The sequence below is a fragment of the Mizuhopecten yessoensis genome, unplaced genomic scaffold (genome assembly GCF_002113885.1).
Source record: "Mizuhopecten yessoensis strain PY_sf001 unplaced genomic scaffold, ASM211388v2 scaffold10635, whole genome shotgun sequence".
Taxonomy (NCBI): Eukaryota; Metazoa; Mollusca; class Bivalvia; order Pectinida; family Pectinidae; genus Mizuhopecten; species Mizuhopecten yessoensis.
The window spans coordinates 1858981-1879004 of NW_018408645.1; the positions used below are offsets into that span (position 1 = coordinate 1858981).

Below are 20024 nucleotides of genomic sequence, written 5' to 3' on the forward strand. Positions count from 1 at the left end.
TACAGTGACGTTATATATCAAGCTTTTTAAGTAGAGGATACGCGATATGTGAATAATGACTCGCCAAAAGTGAGCAGACTTAGCGAGAAAATATTTGGACTCCAAACAACGAAAGTTTCATTGCATTCGAAAACCATAAACAGTTTCCGTATGCCTGCATTCCGGTTTACCAAATACTTGTTGCCATTTCATAAAACTTAAAATTCACAGGCACAGTGAAAGCTTTGTTAAAAAGAGGAAAATAAATTGACGACCTTTCCTATTTTGTGTCATTCTGATTAAGAAATATACATTCTCAATTTGACTAAAAAATCGTATTGCATGAGTGTTGTTAGTATTTTAATATCAGATTTATCACTACTGTAAAGTTTTTTGTAGTAGACAGAAAAAATGACATAACGAAACACTACAGTTACCTTCATATAGAGCGTCTCTTTTCTTCTTCTTTGAAACTGAAAATGCATAATCATTATGTTAGATATGAAATACTTATTATCTAGGGGGGACTAGACCCATTTGGCTTCACCCTACTGCTCGCAGGGGGCCACACCCACAGTTTATACAAAACTGAGTCCCCTTGCCAATAGGATGCTTCAGATCAAGAATGATAAAGTTTTATTATCCCCACGCTAGGAGAAAGATTTTAAAAGTTTTACCTCTTTTCCTCCTATTGAGCCCCCGTTCTCTGGGCGGTCACACCCACCGTTTAAACAAATTTTAGTGACTTTGGCTTAAGGATGTTACAGACCAAATTGGGATGAAATCCCTTAATCCCTATGGTAGAAGAATATTTTTAAAGGATTACCTCTATTTGCCTTATTCGGCCCCACCCCTCTGCCCCAATGGAGCCACACCCACCGTTTATACAAAATTGAGTCCCCTTGGACCAAGGACACTCCAGACTAAATGAGGATAAAATTCCTTAATCGCTATGGTAGAAAGGGTTTTAAAGGTTTTACCTCTATTTTCCCTAGTGGGCACCGCTCCTTTTCCCCCACGGGTGTCACACCCACCCTTTATACAAAATTGAGTGCCGCTTGCTCAAGGATGCTCCAGACCAAATTCAGTTTAAATCCACTAAGCCGTTCAAGTTTGTAGCGTTTTAAAGGAAAAGTTGGACGACGGACGCTGCGCCATGGCATAAGCGCACTTGTCCCCCCCCCCCCCTTCCCGGCAGGTGAGCTAAAAACCTCTACTTAAACATGTACATATTTTTGCGTTATTGAGCTTCAAAGACCTTTGTTACTAAAGCTGAGAATATGAATCTTACAAGTACATGTTAGTAGTGTATGTTAACTTTGTTTTGGTTATTGATGATGTTATCATGTCTATATAACTGCTAGTCATCTTTTGCTAGTAAATCTGCTCCATTTTACCTGTGGTGTGGATGTCCCTGTAAATCAACTGTTTATGGTGATGGTTGATATATCACTCAGATGAGGACTACTAACCAGAGGCTATGCCTTACAGAAGTGGTAAAATGCATATTTATTTATTCTTAAATAACTTATTTTTAATGCATACAAATAGTTCTAAAACCTTTTAGGCTGATTGTATGGATGTTGAATTTGATCAATGTCCAAACCAAAACACAACCATAAGTCACACTTTTGTATCATTCACATGGTTTGGCGTATACAGCCTTCGATTTCGTTCATGATATATTACAAAGTTTAGGGAAATTATATGTATCAAAAGCGCAAGTCTTAAAGTTTGAAGACGAATTTTCAAACCATGCATGATAATGTATTTATTTCGATGTATTCAAAAATAATAGAGCCATTCTGAGTCAGGTTACTGAATACAGCTGTTACATTTAATTTAATGAAAATAACCGTATGGAGTATGGTTTAATATAGATTTCACCATCAACATATGGCAAAAAGGTGTACATTAACATTTCCAGTCCATTAGTTTATTCATCGTGGTATGTATGAAAGCTTTGACTATGATTACGGTTTTAATTTACGGATACGTACTGATTCCATGTAACATCATATTTAATATTAAATAATAATATCTAAGCATGAAAATAAGCATGTATTTCCACATCATCATATGCATAATTGTGGGTATATATTTTATGAAATTGAGATTTGATATCGTTTTGGTATTAAAAAATATATTTGTTTTTTTTTTCGTTTTTTCCATCAACCTCATAAATGTTGCTCTTAGCTGAGCTTGCAAGGTTTTAAGCGGGACGAGTTCGACTTTTCGATCATAAATTTCCCCTTAAAAATCTCAGCTTCCCTATCTATGACGTTCGGATGTCGCAGTTGATTCGGTAGTCAAGAGTTTGCTCCGAATATCATGACTTCCGTGACAGCTGTTGACTCCTGACGGACAAACTTACAACACGGGGTTTCCAAAGATGCAGGTAGATGAATAATATGAAGAAGTGTTATGGTCGCCAGCATGACCTCATGGGAAATTATAATATTTCTTTTTGTGAGTGAAGGTCTGTGTTTTTTTTATTATGCTCACAGGTGTCTTGTGGTTTTGTTGTCACTTCACGAGTTCTTCATTTCAGAACGTGACATTACTTGGACTTGACCTAGATTTATGTGGCTGGTGTCGTCGGTAGAGCAGAAGACGCTTACCCTTCCGGAAAACCTGGTCTTATTCTTCCAGTAATTGTTCAAGTGTCTCCATGTTAATCTTTCCTTTGTTCATACTTCCCCCAATTTTAGTGTTCAGTATTCATTTGTAGCTTTTATGTAAAACTTATGTTTGTCGGATAACCTTGCTTGGTGCCAATATAGATCAATAGAATATGAGACTGACATTGAGATCAAGTATTTGCATACCTCACTACACCACAGTTGTTATTTATTTTCCATATTATTCCCAGACAGGCGGGAAAAGAATCGACCTTGTGTCCTTTGACACCCAGAATCTGCAATCGTCAGAAGGAATATATATTTATTTGTGGTGAACTTCATCAATTTTAAAGATATGATTATATCAGACTTATATGAAGCAAGTGATCTAGATTTTTATCTGTCAGCATCTGCAGTTTTCATAAGCCTTGGCTATATGAGTTGAAGGTAAGAAATGAAATACAACACTGGAAATTTGTTCTGACAATGTTGTCTACCAATACAACTCGTCTCTTTTACTTAGCATGACATGATTTATCCTTTCATTATTAATTTTTCATTTATTTATATTTTTCATAATGTTTTTGGGACGATTTATTTTTGTGGAGTTAGGGTGTGTGATATTTTCTTAGCATACCATTAGACAGTTTTGATTATTGATTGCTATACTAGTGTTTCCTTCTTCTAAATTAATTTCGCAGTAAACAAAATATACTTACGTAACTTTACACTCATCACAATACAAGCACCAACCAAGTAAAAGTATATCCGTAGAATAACCGCTGGATCTTGAAAAAAATAAAAACGGTATGAAGGATTGACTGTTCCATTCCCTTCTTATCACAGAGCTGAGACTTTTCAATTATCGGATTTATTTCACTTTATAAAACATTAGACATATTGTATAAGCAATTATTTTAAATTATTTTAAATTCCAAGTTAATAATAGGTTTTGCGCTTAAAACTGCCATACTTATTTCATATCTTTTAATATAGATCTTTTACTCGACCAAAAATACATTTAGTATTAACGAAACACTGCGCATTCCTAACGTATAGTATTTCCTAATTCTTGAAATATTTGTTTGATTTTCTTTATCATGCATTCAATGAGATTTTGCGAATAATATACTAGGATTGTAAAAATGACATTGCAATGAAATCATATTGTGGAATAGTTGCAACATGATTTTTTTGTTTATTGCCTGCTAAATATCTATATATGGCCTCTATTAGGATGTACTCCTCTGAGACGCTAAAAATGTTCCTGTATAAAACAATTAATTTCCTTGCATATGAATACTTAAACACAGAACAATTAAAACAAGGCATTACAAGTGATACAAATCTCGTCGCATTCACACATTGTGTGACATATGTATGAGGAAATGAAAAGAAAATTCAATGATGTATCAGTATTAGCTCTAGTATAGCAACTACATTCTTAGATAGATAATATATTATTTTTCCGTTGAGGAATGAAGTCGATAGAGCGCTAACAAAGCTTTTTCTAAAATAACTTCAAATGACCTTGACTACAACGTAGAAACCAGAAACGAAAACTTGTTCAATGCATTGCCATACCAAACAATTGTATGAAGTTTCATGAAACTCCGTTCCGCAAGTCGCTTGAGCAAAGTTTTTTCTTTCAAATAACAGTGACCTTGCCCTTTTATGTAGAAACCCGTATTGCAAATTTGTTTGAGGTTTTGTTAAACCAAATCATTGTATAAAGTTTCATGAAAACTCCGTTGATGACCTTGACCTTCAACGTAGAAACCCGAAACGTGAACCTGTTCAAGGCATCGCCATAACAAACACTTGTATGGAGTTTCATGAAAATAAAGTCGGCAGAGCGATGACAAAGAGTGTAACATATGTACAACTTTCGTTGCGAGGGGATAGTAACTGTAATATAACCATATTATAAATACCATACAACTCTGTCTTGAACATTTTACACAAACATTAACATAGGCTAGGAAAACAATGTCTTAATCAAGAAAGATGGATGCTTCAATAAATAAACATTTGACATAATTCAAAAAAAAAATTTGAACAAAATTAATAATCAGTTCTTTTAGTTTACTGTGTAAAGTCGTTCACTCCTCGGTAACCCGATATGGTTCCTGTTCCCACTTATCAGCCAATTTGTTTTCCCCTTTGAGACCAACCTTTCTTACAAGGACACGGTCTCCGACTTCTCACGGACTGACCTGTCGTAGCGATTTTTGTTGCGCAAAGCTACTTTAGCAGCCTCAGTACCAGCAACCTTACAGACATATTCCATTCTATCCCTGAGTTTGCTGACGTACGAGGTCTTATCTGCCGCCCCTTGTTGACAAGGGTCTGTTCCAAGGAAGACGTTCACGGACAGGCGAGGATGCCAACCAAACATTAAATAATGTGGGGAGAACCCGGTGGCATCACTCTTCGAGGCATTGTAGGCTTGAACTAGTGGAGCGACATAAGACTTCCAATCCGCTTTTTGGTGTTCCTCGAGGGTAGCAAGCATACCCAGGAGAGTGCAATTAAATCGTTCCGCCGACCCATTTCCCATAGGATGGTAGGGTGTGGTTCTGATCTTTCGAACTCCCGCTATCTTACAGAGCTCCTTTATAACTTTGCTTTCAAATTTTCTACCCTGATCACTATGGAGACGCTCATGAAAGCTGTAATAGGCTATGAATGTGCAAATAGAGCCTTAGCAGTTGTGCGTGCTGTCTGGTTTCGACAAGGCAACGTCTGAGCATACCTGGTAAAGTGATCAGTGATAACCAGAATATTCTCCCAACCACCTTTGGAGGGTTCCAATGTGAGAAAGTCAACACAAACTAACTCCATGGGTCTCGTGGAATGGATTGGTACCAGTTCAGCCTGAGGCTTCACTGGTGTTTTTCATCTTATGCACCGTCCACAGTTTCCAACTATATTGTCTACATCCTTTTCTAGACCTGGCCAGTAAAACCTCTGTCTAGCTAACCAAAGAGATTTCTCCTTACCTTGATGACCTACGTCATCATGGACCCCCCTTTAGGTGTTTTACCTAATGGCTGTCTAGAGAAGCGGTTCTGTAGAGTACACCATCATGTAGACAAAATCTGCTCCAATTCCTCATGAATTTCTGCACATATGGGGACTCATCCTTACGGTTTTTCCCCCGGGATGAAAACCGGTTCTCTTGAGGTCTATAACCCTGGCAATCTCTTTATCTTCCTGTTGTTGCTTTTGCCAATCTATTGTGCTCAAGCTATCGTCTGAGAGTATCTCCTCACTGGCCAAATGAGAACCTATCTCATCCTGATTAGCTATACTGTCAATCAGTAGAGCTACAACAGTTGCTGACTGGCATACTGCCTTGACAACATCAGAGTCACAAAAAGATGTGCGCGAGAGACCGTCTGCATCAGCATTGTTTTTCCCAACTAGCTAGAGCAGCAACCCACCTATGGCTGGTGGCATCCAGCTTAGCTTTACTTAGCACGTGAGGGGATTATTATCCGTAACCACCTCGAATGTGTTACCATACAGGTAGTCATGGAATTTATCAGTCACCGCCCATTTCAGTGCTAAAAATTCAAGCTTATGAGCTGGATAATTGCGCTCACTTGGTCTTAGTCCTCGACTTGCATAAGCTATGACCTGCTCCTTACCCTCATGCTTCTGGTAGAGTACTGCACCCAGTCCAGTACCACTCGCATCAGTATGTACAATAAAGGACTTGGTATAGTCAGCATAAGCAAATATTGGAGGGCTCATTAACCTTTCTTTTACAGTGTCAAACGCTGTCTGTTGAGCCTGTTTGTCGCTTCATCCAAACTCTGGCTAAGAGATAATTTGGATGTATACCGTCCTGATAAAGGGAAAAGTTAACAGTTGGTTTACGACCTGCGCTCTTGTATAAGATCAAATCACACCGAAAGTTCAGTGAGTGTACACCAGACCTGGAATTAATTTCCCTAATATACTGGTTGAGGATTTCAATCCTGCTTTCCAGTACCAAATCCTGTTGCACAAAAGACTCGGGATACACATGTCCCTTAGAACAATTCCAAATCCTTATGGATTATGAATATGGAGGAATTTCCAAGAAATAAGTTTAACAGTAGGGAATTTAGATACAAATGAAACAAATTTGTCAATATTATTTTTTACATAGACAGAAAATTCATCATCAGTGTTATGGCTCAATCCAATAAATCGACCTACTTTGGTCACAAGTACCTAACCAAATATATAATATAATAGAACCATTTCTTTCAATTATCCCTAGTAAATGTCTAACAATCCAAAAATAATTTTGATCCAAACGAGCTCCTGCTCTACAATGAAATACCAAACTGTGGCCAAAATTCTCAATAATATCTATATGATTTCTCAAGGAAAACCCCTTGTTGCTAGTTAATAAAACTGGTTTAGATTTCAGAATCTCAGGTGCAATTATAGGTTTATCAATAAACTTATTAAGTTTACTTACACTCATCCCAAAAAGAATTGGACCATGATTATATATTTAAATACACAATCAGTATATAGATGAAATATTAATCAAAAATATATTCCAGAACAGGTGTACTCTTCCCCTAAATCAAACAAATCTATTTGACATAAAACAAGGACAATCACAAACATATGTACATTACCTTTCTTTCTGGTGATGGGAAAGGGCGTGCGGGGATATGATGATGATGATGAACAGATAAATGAATGATCCGTCTCACATGTGTCCTTTACAGGTCCCTGGTAGTCACGCACATCTATATGTACCTACCCCTAACAAACTAACTCAAACCTAACCTACACAAGTAGCGATACATGAAAGATATGGGAACAGTCACTTTTGGCATCATGGAATACAGGTAAAACGAAAGTCACTGGTATCGATACGTCACCGCAGACAGTCACTGCATATAACCGTTCACAGTTCAGCTTCTGGGCTGCTTCGAAATCTCCGCAATACACGTGAGAGTCACTGCATTCCACCACACCTACAGTGCAGCTCCGAGTCCCTCTCCTCGAGTCTCAGGTACGTTACCGCACCCAGAAAATATCCATATAAATCACAATGCACTAGATCGGCAGCTGCGACCGGAAGTTTATAATCATTACTTCCGCTCTTCCCTCAATTACTTTCACTTATGTCACTCTGGCTTTTATCTGGTTCCACCATTTGCGTTGGGCGCCATTGTAAAGTCGTTCACTCCTCAGTAATAACGAGCACACGATTTTGGTTCATTGGTTTATTACATGTCCAGTGTATAAACCTAAAATACAATATATTAGTATTAAAATATATGAATCGAACTAAGTACGAAACGAACGTTTACAATAAATGCGAAACGGTGTCTATCTACACTATTTAGTTCTACTTTCGCTTTATAAACTTCGACGTTATTATACAGAAGTATCATATTATCTTATATTCTATTGCACTGTGCTATAATGTACATTTTCATATTATTATTACAATGATAATGACTTACCAGAGGCCTGGAAAGGTCCGTCCTGCTCCGATGGCGGCACAGTGCAGAGTGAGGTGGGAAGGTTACGGGTGCGTGTGTATACGACACCAAGGATGGCGTGAGTATTGGAAATACTCGTGCAATCGCATTCGCTCGACCTTACACGTAATTGTTACGAAACGGGTACGATAGACAAGACATACAAGTAAACATGCTGACCTAGGGCATCGAGTACACCCTGTTACAACTGTATGACTTATCATATCTTTTTATTGTTGTCTAATGGGTGCTTATATGAATTAAAAAAATAGTGCAAACTTAAGCTATAGTTTGACACTTTCCATTTCATGATCTGTAACCTATATATATAATATATTATGAATTTTAATCATGAAGAAAAAGAGTGAAATTTACACAGTATGATTTCACGAAAATGTATTTTCTATTTCTATTTTCACTGAGCACTTGGTATACTGTCTGTATCAAATATATCGACAATGATATATGTAATGCACATGACTCTAAAGAATATTGTTTCATGTTGATGATGCATTCTCTACTAATGCAATTGCTCAAATGAATTTTTAAACAATTTTATACTGCTCTTTTTGCATTTTTTTTATGTCTCCTTTCCAAAGCAGTGTCCATTTGACACAACTTTTATTCTTTATAATAAAAACGATTAAAATTCGTCATGGCAACTGCATTTCATGGTCCAAGGATAGTTAACGGGATACTTGTAACTTGTTGGCCCATTAAGCTTTCAAAACTGATATACAGGATATAAATAGATATAGAAAATAGGTCGGAGCCATCACCAACCCAACTGTCAACTCTACAAAGTTTGAAGTCCATTCATGAAACATTGGCTAAGATATGTGCTGCAAATATGATTTGAGAAAGGTCAAGGTGAGGTCACTGACCTCAATTCAGGGTGTGACCACCACCTTCTGATACCTATACATAAAGTTTGGTGCCCATTCATAAAACAACAGTTGACCTATGCTCCGGAATATTTATTTCATAACTTCAGGTTTAAGATAATAGTACAATATTTAAGGATTCCATCCATTGCCTTTTATTTAAGTCAGTGCCCATTTATGAAACAGTGGCAGATATGTTCTGGAAACAACAGTCAGTAGGTATGGACGGACGATTGCATGCACAGATGAAGATAATATCATATATTATTAATAATAAGATACAACATTTATATAAAATTACTCTTAAGCACTTTACAACATATGGATAATAGTATTAGTAATAATTGTTAAATAAAAAGGCCTACGATCACCACTATACAATAAACAAGAAACTAATCATCTCAATGTGCACATAAATTAATGAATAAAGGATGGTATGTACATGCCGCCTGTTCAATAAAAAATGCACACGTGGAGAGGTGAGTTTTTAAGTCCTTCTTGAATTTGGCCAGGGTATTTGACTTTCTAATAGCAGGTGGTAAGCTAATCCTCAACGTGGCTGAAAGCCACCCCAATAATCAGTTTCCATAGGTCACCGTAGGATATTTTGGGACACACAACAGTGATCAGTACCGTATTTCCTGATTAAGCTTTAGCATGTTGGCGTTCATCCAGATTTTCTTATATTGTATCCCAACTGTCCTGTAGTTTGATGACCACGTACATTTGTGTGTCATCAACATAACAATGATAGCGAAGGCTATGGCGACGACAAATCTCTCCGATCAGTTTGGAATATAGGTAGTATTTTCGTGGTCTAACATCGACCCTTGAGGAACCCCAAAAACTAGCATTTTGTCATGTGAGGTGGTAGATCCGATGGCAATACACTGTCGTCGTTCACTCAGATACGACTGTATCCAGCAAAGTGCGGTATCAGTCACTCAATACGATCGATAACGTCAAATGCAGCTGACAAGTCCAGCATGACAAGCACCGCTCTGCATTTGTTATCCAATGCAGAAGCTATGTCATTATGTGCATGTAGGAGGGCCGTCTCAGTAGAGTGTCCCATGCGGTGGGTCGATTGCAAGTTATCATGAAGATTGTTTGCATGGAGATGAACCTCTAAACGCCGGGACACAACCTTCTCCAAGATCTTAGACAGAAAAAGCAAATTGACACTGGGCGGTAGTTCTTCAATTCCTCCTTGTCCATTCCAGGCTTCTTCAACAATGGTCTAACATGTGCCTTCTTGAATCACAATGGTACCTTTGACTCAGCCATTGAGGTAATCAAAGGAAGCAGTGCTTCAAGACATTATTAAATAGGTCTGTAGGAAGTGGATCAAGCTCACAGGTCTTCGATGGCGATTCGATTGCGCAACTCGTCCTGGGTTGTTGGTGAGAGTTTTGTCAATGGTTTCCCATAAAATTTAATGTCAGCAGTCATGACAGCAATATCATTGTCAGCAGCAGAGATCATTGCGCGCACATTTTTCCTGGTCGAGCTGATTTTATTCAGAAAGTAATCACTTGTTTGACAAGTCTTTTTCAGAAGTACAGCTTGGCAGGATAATTTCACCTTTCTGACCGATTAGATTTTTGGTGAGTCCTAAAAAGCTGCCTATGGTCCTTGCTATATTCTAATTTCTATATGCTTAATCTATATTCTAAATTCTATATGCTTAATTTATTGGTGAACGATTAATTTAGTCCTCTGCTTTTCTGCGGTTCTGTTTCCCTACGTGGAGATTTTCATTATACCACGGGGCATTCGGACTCACAGTTATCACCTTAGTCTGTAGAGATGCGTGTTTCTCTATAAGGGCTTCTATACTAGATATGTATGCTTCAACAAGATCATCAACCTCGCCTTCAGTAGATTGATGGGCAGAAGAAGACTGTATCTCATTGTTAAAATCTGGTAGCGGAATTTCCGGAAGCTCACCTTTTTCCTTGCACGATCTGGCACGATAGACTTCCGACATCGATTGAATAGTATGAAAATTGATACAATTCCACTTAAAAAGCTATAATTATTTGTTTTATGATTTAACATTATGTGTACAGTAGCATTCGGTGGCCATGGGTGATATTTTTGTACAATGAATAACCCCTTTAATATTACATGAATCAAAATAGAAAAACAAAATCAGCACTTAAATTGGCCTATGCACTTTAAAAAAATAATATAAAAATATATCTGGTTTGAGACTACAGTTTTGGCCATTTACAAATCTGTATCTACACAACAAAAACTGGCTTTTCATGTAGTCTATTTTTGTTCTCAGCACATGTGTAAATATTGAAAAAAAAATACCATCTGAACGACCTATGCTAAAACGTGAGTATTTCTATTACCGAGTAGGTGATATTTAATTTAAAACAGGTTTTAAGAAAAACAATACTACTTGCGGGGGTCAAATTTGGGTTAAAAATCATGTTTTTTTGCTGTGGTAAACAGGTTTTCAAAAGTCCCAAATCTGGGGAAACAATTTCTTTTATAAAAAAGAAAAAAGTATGAATCCACTTTCTGAGACATGATCTTTATTTTCAGGATCAGATCATTTTTATTGTACTTTGCTACCTATGACGGTGATGGATTTGATGTAAGTTGAACAATATACATAAAAAGACCCTTCAAACGATTTATGAATTATGCTCACAGGATGATACGTTCTAAATGTTTCTTGCCTAAATATGCCATTGTGAGGACAAACTTTCAATTTGCCCACTGATCCAGTTGTTTTTTTATGGTCTTAAAACATATATCCACTTTTAATTGTGAAAATTCATTGTATAGTATATATAACAGATGTCCATTAGAATCAACGCCTACTTGCCTATGAACCAGGATTCAGAACATTTCCTATTTCGATATGAGCATTGATTCGTTTTTGTCTTCAGTACTTCTCAGTAAATTGATTTACTTTGCGTACAAAAATTATGCCAGCTTTTTACAGGTTCGGGAAAAGAATAGTCTTGATGTATACAACTGCATGATCGTAGGAGGCAACTAACATTGCTTTAGAAATCAGGGATTTATTGTACAAAATTATTCCTTAAATACGTAGAGCCAAGTAAATCAATATGAAACTAGAATTATGTCAGTGTGACATTAAAGCCGCTCACCATTTTAAGTTTAATTGCTTCAGTAACACGCTGAGCATCAATATCTACTATAATACCTCAGATATGTGTTCCGTTTGCTACTAACACGCTGAGCATCAATATCTACTATAATACCTCGGATATGTGTTCCGTATTCTTCTAACACGCTGATCATCAATATCTACTATAATACCTCAGATATGTGTTCCGTATTCTACTAATTGAAAATCAGGTCATGTGATGATGTTGCCTTTGGAATTTCCAAAATCAATCACCTCTTAAATGATGCCTTCAAAACTTTTCTCCCTCTCCTCTTTTTTCACCCTCTTTTGTGACACATTGTTGTAATTTTCATTAATTAGCATCCTCCAATGATGTGACATGAGTATTTGACTCTAAAAGGTAAATGCTATCACTGTGTCTGGGAGACAAACTGTTTTAATATACCTCTACTTAATTTACTATTTTATACATAAAGTAACTGGTTAAATTGACTATAACTCCACTTTTTCCTCGGTTTTGCTTGGCGGTGTTTAAGTCGTGTGTGTTAGTCTGAGAACAAAAACACACCCACACTCAGGTGTTTCCGCCAAGCCATTTGGACGAGAGGTAGGCGGAGCTTGTTAGCGACCTGCCTCCCATGTGCAGACGACAGTTTCACAGTGTTTTTTTTATATTGGCACTTGCAGATTTCTGAATTGGATGAAGGTAATCTGAAAATAAATACTGGTATACACAAAAACGGTGAAGGCATCCATTGCCGTTGTTTTACATTATTTGGAGGTGAAAGAGAAGAATATAAACAAGATTGACAGCTGTCAGGGTGAATAATGCAATCAAGTATTAAGAAATTTTACGCTGAAGTTCGGAACAAAGATGGGTATGGATCACTCTTTTTGGATAGGGAACCTGCGAGTCGATTATCAACAACAAATCATTTGCTAAGTCAAATCCCAGCCCCTGCAGTTTGTCTTGTGAAATACTTAAAATGAAATATATATTTATATTTTATACAGCTTCTGTATTACAAATATATTTGAGTTACAAAAAATATCTCTCCAATCTGTATTAGTTTAATAAAAAGGTTAAAGTATGCTATATTCCTCAACCCCTTTACTTTAACTGTATAAACAACTGAGCATTGCACAATAAGGAAATATTTTTGGAATGTGCTTACTGTAAACGTGCTTATTTCTGCGGGGGGTTAATTTCGCGATTTCGATAGGTAAACTTTACACGTGTGGGTTATTTCCGCGAATTTTTGCATTTGAATTTGTTCCATAAATACCATATACCACAAAATAATACACGTGGGGGAAATTGTCGCGGCCGTATGACCTTCGCGTATTTAGGATAAATCCCCCCTCGCGTAAATTTCAACGTTTACAGTATACAGAATAACATGTTTGTTTATATCCTGGTGACTGCTTGAAGTCATGTCAGGCAAGCGTGAAGTACACCCATTTGTGGTCACTGAAATATGATTCTACAACATGTAGTTCAGGCACATGTAAAGTCTTTGTGAGAACATGATCTAGACGTGATCCACTTAAATGTGTGGGAACATTAACATTCTCATGGTATTCATTTTGTTCAAAAAATGATGTAAGCATTTGTTCAGAAGTAGCATCTCCATCATTGACGTCACCAGCTATTAGAACTTTGATTCAATGCATCCTGAAGAATATGAATATCTATTTGACTCACACTTTTTTCAGGAGATCTGTAGATGCCCACTATACATTAACAGTGCATGTTGTGTGTACATTTAACTACAGTGACCTGTAACGTACTTCCTGCATAAGAATATAAAGATTCACATGCAATGTGTTTGCGTATGAGTATAGCAACACCACCAGCTGTTCGGGAGGGATTGTTGTCAATATTTTTCTTGTCACTTCTGAATATTGAAAACATTTGTTCATACAATAGCGATGCATTCATCACCGATGAAGATAACCATGTTTTAGTTAAAATCACAATATCACTTTTCTGGATTATCCAACTGAAAGTCACATCTTTATCATGTTTATCAATAAGTACATTCAGTAGTGCAAGTCTCAAATATGTTGTCATTTCTGAGATTGGTGAAAAAATTCAGATCAAGTGCGCAGTTGGTTTTCATCCGTTCGATTTCATCCAACACTGAAATATTTGCTGTAATTTTCTTTTGATCCAAATCTAAAAGGTACAGTCCTGACAATGTCCTGGCCCTACTAAGTGCTACATATGCCTGTCCATAGTTGAATCTGTTTGCAAATGAAACAGCAATTTTGTCCACTGTGATTCCTTGAACTTTGTGTATCGTGCAAGCCCAACAAAGTTTAATGGGAAACTGTTGACGAGTAACAGCCAAACTTTTTGATTTAGCTGAAACTGTATAAGATATTTCTGATCGTAGAATTGGCGTAGCTTCATGAAGTTTTGAAGAAAACTGAGATTTTTTCCTTAGACCACTCCCAGTTTGAACGGTATCAAATTTCACAAGAATTGCAATAATTTTTGATTCTGTTTTCTCATTAATGAATCCAACAACTTCTCCTTGAGCACCATTGACCAGTCAATCAGATACATCTACATTTCTTATAAGCATGATCCTTGCTCCAAGTGAAACAACAATATTGTTAGGGAGTCCACCGGTGAACCGTATATCATTACTTGGTGAATAATTTTTCAAAATCTTTGGAACTTTATCATAGCTTGAAATTGTGTTAGATCAGCATTCAAGTTATTCAGTCTTTTAGTATTATGGTCATCTACCTTTTGGTTTGTTGTAGATACATGCATGGCATCCTTAGGGTAATCTACAGCACTTTCTGTTGTTCATCTAGACTGTAGCACACCTACATCTGCTTTTGAGTGAGAGAGTGATATGCAGTACGAATTCGGTTTAAAAGTGCTGCAAATTGGCCATCTTTTTGCCTCATAACTTCAGTCAATTCAATGAATTTGAAGTCTGTCCACAAACTCCCATATAAAGCTAAAATAGGGTCCCGCGGTGTTTTAAAAACATATTGTTGAAGTACAGGAGGCAATTGGAACAGGTCTCCAAAGGCAAGTATTGAAACTCCCCCAAAAGTGTCAGAACTTCCTGTTATTTCACAAAGTCTATAGTGAAGCTGAAGGAGGAGGTCAACGCCAACCATTGAGATTTCATCTATTATTAGTAGTTTCAGAATTGCTATCTTTGAGCGGAGTGAATTCCTCTTGTCATCAGAAAGCTTTATGTAAGATTTTGTTGTCCCAGTGGTAAGAGAAAAGCCGAATGTAAAGTAACACCGGAAATGTTATGTGCAGCTGTCCCTGTTGGTGCAGCTAAAACAATGTGGATTTCATCAGGGTTCTCTGAATGGGTTTGAAATCGACGCATTGCCATCTGATAAATACACTCTATCAAATGAGATTTCCCCGTACCAGCTCCACCAGACACAAACAATTTTAGCTGATCAGGTGTGTTGTTTTTGTCACTGAATTGAGAACACCACTGCAATATATGTTGGAATACTTTTGTCTTTACTTCATTCAATTGCTGAATCTTTCTTCTGTACATATAATCACTGACAAAACTTGGTCTTGTTTCCATAGACAATGTCACAGGTGTGGAATTGACTGTTTCAAAACCTTTGAACACATCAGTCTCTTCTTTGTTTCTTGTTCAAACTGAAATTCAGCTATGTTCTTCTTCTCAAATATTTGGTCAGAAAGATCCTGTTGTGTCTGTGCTGATGCATGTTCAGGCGGCCCAAATTTTTGAAGTTGATCTAGACTAGTCTAGTCTTCAATTTGCTTGGTGTGATATTAAAACATTGATTTATTGGAGGATATAATGTCATACACATTTTCGTATTGTTCACTGTAGGTAAAAAATCTTTCAAAATGTCAAGATTTTCATTTCTCCATGGCTTAAAGAGAACCAATTGAAAGTAAGCAAATATCTCTGATTCTTTTTCAGAAGATACTTTGTAGTATCTAAGCACAGCAGCCTTTTGACGTTTTCGCATCTTGCCCAACGAGTTTTTAAGTGTGATCACTGATGTGAATACATTTTCACAGTTCTCTCCATACTCCTCCTCGGGTTCCTTTTTGACTATACATGGAATATACCAAACTGAAAATTCAACCAAGGGAAATCAAGCAAATCGTCAGGTCGTGCCGCATAACGATCAAGTATATTGGTGCAGAATATATCTTTATCATTTTCATCCATGTTACGAATGACAGGTCCAGGTTTCACAAAAAAAGCACGTTTCTCTGGTAAATCAGCTGGCACAAAAATTGTCTGATAATTGCTCCTAAATAACGGAATAGAAAGCAGTCCATACACTGCCTCCTGTGCACTGACCTCTCGTGCATTTAGAAATGATGTTCCACATTTCTTCATTTGTGACCTAATACCATCCGATATGTTCTCTCTTGAAACTGATTGAAGAAGCTGGCTAATCTCCCTTTCATCTTTTGTAATATATGAAACCATATATGCAATGCATGCATAAGGATCAGGACAATATTGTACATCAATATTTGCTTCCCAAGCTTTCAAAAGAAGCGGATTGTAAGAGTTAGTATATTTTTCAGATGGTTTACGTTTAAGTATTACTGTCTTCCCTCTTTTTGATAACTTTAAGGCAGCTGTATATTCAGCTGCACTTACACCCAAACTTTTCAGCAAGTCTTCAACAGTCACATAATCTCCATCTCCATCTAGTTTCTCTGAAACACGTTGCTTTATTTCAGCACTGTATTCTAATTTAAATTTACAGAGTTCCATATTGTCATTGTCACATGGCTTTGCTATTAAAGTAACATTAGATGGGCGTCTTGGATAATGAAATCGACAGTTTGTTTGTTTTTTCTTGCATGAAGCAGAGTGTGAATGGCGTTGTAAAGTTGTAACTAATGTGTGTAGCTCAGGTTATGATTCTTTTGATGGTATTTCACATGTGATGTATTTGTCTATAAAACTGCTAATAGTTTCATCATCAGCATCTGAAGAGGGAGCACCCTTTGTCCAAATAACACAATGGGCGTGTGGGGAACCTCTCTGCTGGAATTCAATGCGATATGAATAGTATAGCACTTCACCTAGCGGTTTAGCATTTCCAAGAACAACTTCGCGGAAAAAGGCAGAGAAGCGATGATCAAAATGCCTAGCTGCTGTTACTGGGTTCGACCTAAGTATGTCACACTTTTGTTCCCAAGTCAAGTTTGAAATATCAGTTGAAGAAAGTGTTTTCCCTTGTTGCTTCAAAATCACCTGAAGCGTATCTGACCACCTTAAATCTACAGCTGATAAGGTCACAAAAAAAATATTCCCAACTGCTTCACAGCCGCCAGGAGTTTATACATGGCATTTTGCCAGTAAGGTGGTGTTCCACGAATTGTTTTTAAGAAGCGATAAGCCTTGTCGTTGAAATCAAGTTTTGTAGACGACTTGAATCCCTTACCATTCCAACAGTTAAGCTTTCTTCATATTCTGATTTACAATGCATCTTTTTAAATGCTATCGCTAATGAATTCATGATTTGTTTATATTCTGAAATGTATTGTGCAAAAAAATAATATCCAATGTTAGATGCGAAGCGCCCATATTTATGAAGGATCCTTGCATTAAAATATTTCTTTGGAGTTAGTGGCACTACTCTTTCAGCTTGAAATCCAAATTCTCCTGTTGGAAACAACTGAGGGAAAGCTTGTTGTTCACAGTCTTTATCTGTCATCATATTGATAGGTATTTTGCCTTCTCCTGGTGATATACTCAATATATTTTCAGCATCTAGAAGAGGGTCAGTTTTCTGTATGCAAGTATCATATTGTAGTCCTCTAAGTTTTGAGTCTCCACTTGAATCATCAATTTCCTGATATGTTTCTTCATTACTGGTAACATTTGCTTCTTCACTTTGAGGCTCACATGTGCCAGTAAGAAGCTTCCATGCTTCATCATCCTCTTTTTCTCATTCCTTTTCCCAGTCTACTCTCTCAACAACAGTCGAATAGTGATTATTATTTTCCTTTAACCACGCAAAAGCCAGTTTGACCAAATCTTGTCTAATATTTTTATAATACACGTGAGACTTGTACTGTTGTTTCCGTTTCACTTTCACTGGTATAACACCAGCATTTAATGGTGTTCTGGGCAATGAGCGACACACTTGTTCAGCATCTACACGAACAATGACCACAGATCCTTGGCCCTTTGGGCAATGCAATAAGTTTCATAAATGGATAACGTTGAGATAGTAAACGTGCTTCAATTATATTCAATTTTGCCAGTTCTTCAGGACAAGGAGGAATATAGAGTTTGTTCGAAATAGCTTGTGGTGGGAGTTAATTTTTACATAAATATCGGTGACAAGTTTTGCAAATGTGTCCTACACTGATCAAGTAGGTCTGGATGAGGAATTTTTGTGGCGTGTAATTTTCTGACAGTTGTTTTGTATTGCAAATAGAACAAATGTATTTGGGGCTTTCTTGTGTACAAATTTTGAAATGTTGGATCACAGATTCATTAACATGTAGTTTATTTGCCTTTTTAACTCTTTTTGAAGGTGAAGCTTCACTTCTAAAGACATTAGCTTTCCTCCGTGTGGATTCTTTTCTTTTTAAGTTCTCTTGTTTTTTATAATGAGGATTCTGTCGTTTTACTTCTTTATATTTCCTTTTGGATTCCTTCCTCTTTTCCATCGCTTCTTCACGTTTTGTTTTCTTTGTTTCATCCTCTTTTGTAACGTCTTTTGTCTTTCTACCAAGTTTGACTGCTGCATGCTTTATTTTCTGCTTTGTTGCTGGGTTTTTTTATTGTCTTTGACCTCTTTCACTTTGACTTCACATCTTTTACTTGCCAATGTTCTTTATTTCCTTTGCTTTACACCAGCAGGGTCTGTTAAAGCATCAGCAATTTTTCTACTTTGTTTGTGTTGTCTTTGTAATTCTTGAAGAACCTTTGTATTTAACAGACTTTTGCTAAGGGATGGAGTTATGATGTTATTGACGGACAACACAACATCAAAATGGTACATATTTGTGTGATTGATGTATATGGCACGTGCTTTTTGTTGTGAAACCAGTGCAATAAATGTTGGTACATGTTTTAACCACTTCCATCGATTACCATGTCTTGTATACAAATATACTTTTGTATTTAATACATTTGCAGTCGCAACAATCTCAACATGTGTTGCCCAAGTTCCAGGCTGATATATTTTAGACCGACTCAAATAAGTTTGTACGTCATAACTATTTGGCAAAATACTTTGCAAGTTTATCGTATGTCTCATTTTATTTGTGACAAAAGTTCGAACATGTATATGGTCGTTTTCATTTCCAGTAATCAAATGAGCTATGCATTTAAAAAAGCAGTTCCCATCTCCTATCACTCTGTGGAGCAATGTTGGTGGTCCAATTACTGCTGACTGCATTGGCACCACAGCCAAAAGCTCAAGGTCCAAGGCATTGCACTGCCGCAGCTGCCAAGCTAAATCACTTGGACAAAACCTTGTACTCATTTCTGTAAGGGAGAAATGTAAAAAGTTTTTAAGTAATGTAAAAATAATAAACATAAATTCGATCTTGTTTACCCGTACTTGTTTGTTTTCTGAAAAATACGTTAGAAATTATCTTATTTATTGTAATACATAATAGTCGAAATGAAATAAATGTACATTTATACACATATGGAAATCGGATGCTGATTATCACTTTTGTTGAGCACGTGTGAAGTTTTCGAAAGTAGTTTCCTAATTATTTTCCATTTGTATTTGTAATTGTATATGTATTATTATTCTTAAACGGAAGAAATGAAGTTTATAGCATTTGGTTTGGAACGCTGGCATTGAAAGATAAGAAACGAATGTCATAGTGTCGGAACGTGAGATCAACAGATAGATGCGAAAGTTTTAACAGATATCAGGATCATTTTGACACTATACC

General features: G+C 36.8%; 1 long non-coding RNA gene across 1 annotated transcript in view; it reads right to left on the reverse strand.

Annotated features, from left to right (window-relative positions):
- LOC110461567 overlaps positions 1-20024 on the reverse strand; it is a 42813-nt gene that overhangs the window by 6760 nt on the left and 16029 nt on the right. The window contains exons 2-3 of the long non-coding RNA XR_002464148.1: positions 3320-3388; positions 417-452 (exon numbers count right to left, since the gene is read on the reverse strand). This is a non-coding gene — a long non-coding RNA (uncharacterized LOC110461567). The remainder of the gene's footprint in view (positions 1-416; positions 453-3319; positions 3389-20024) is intronic.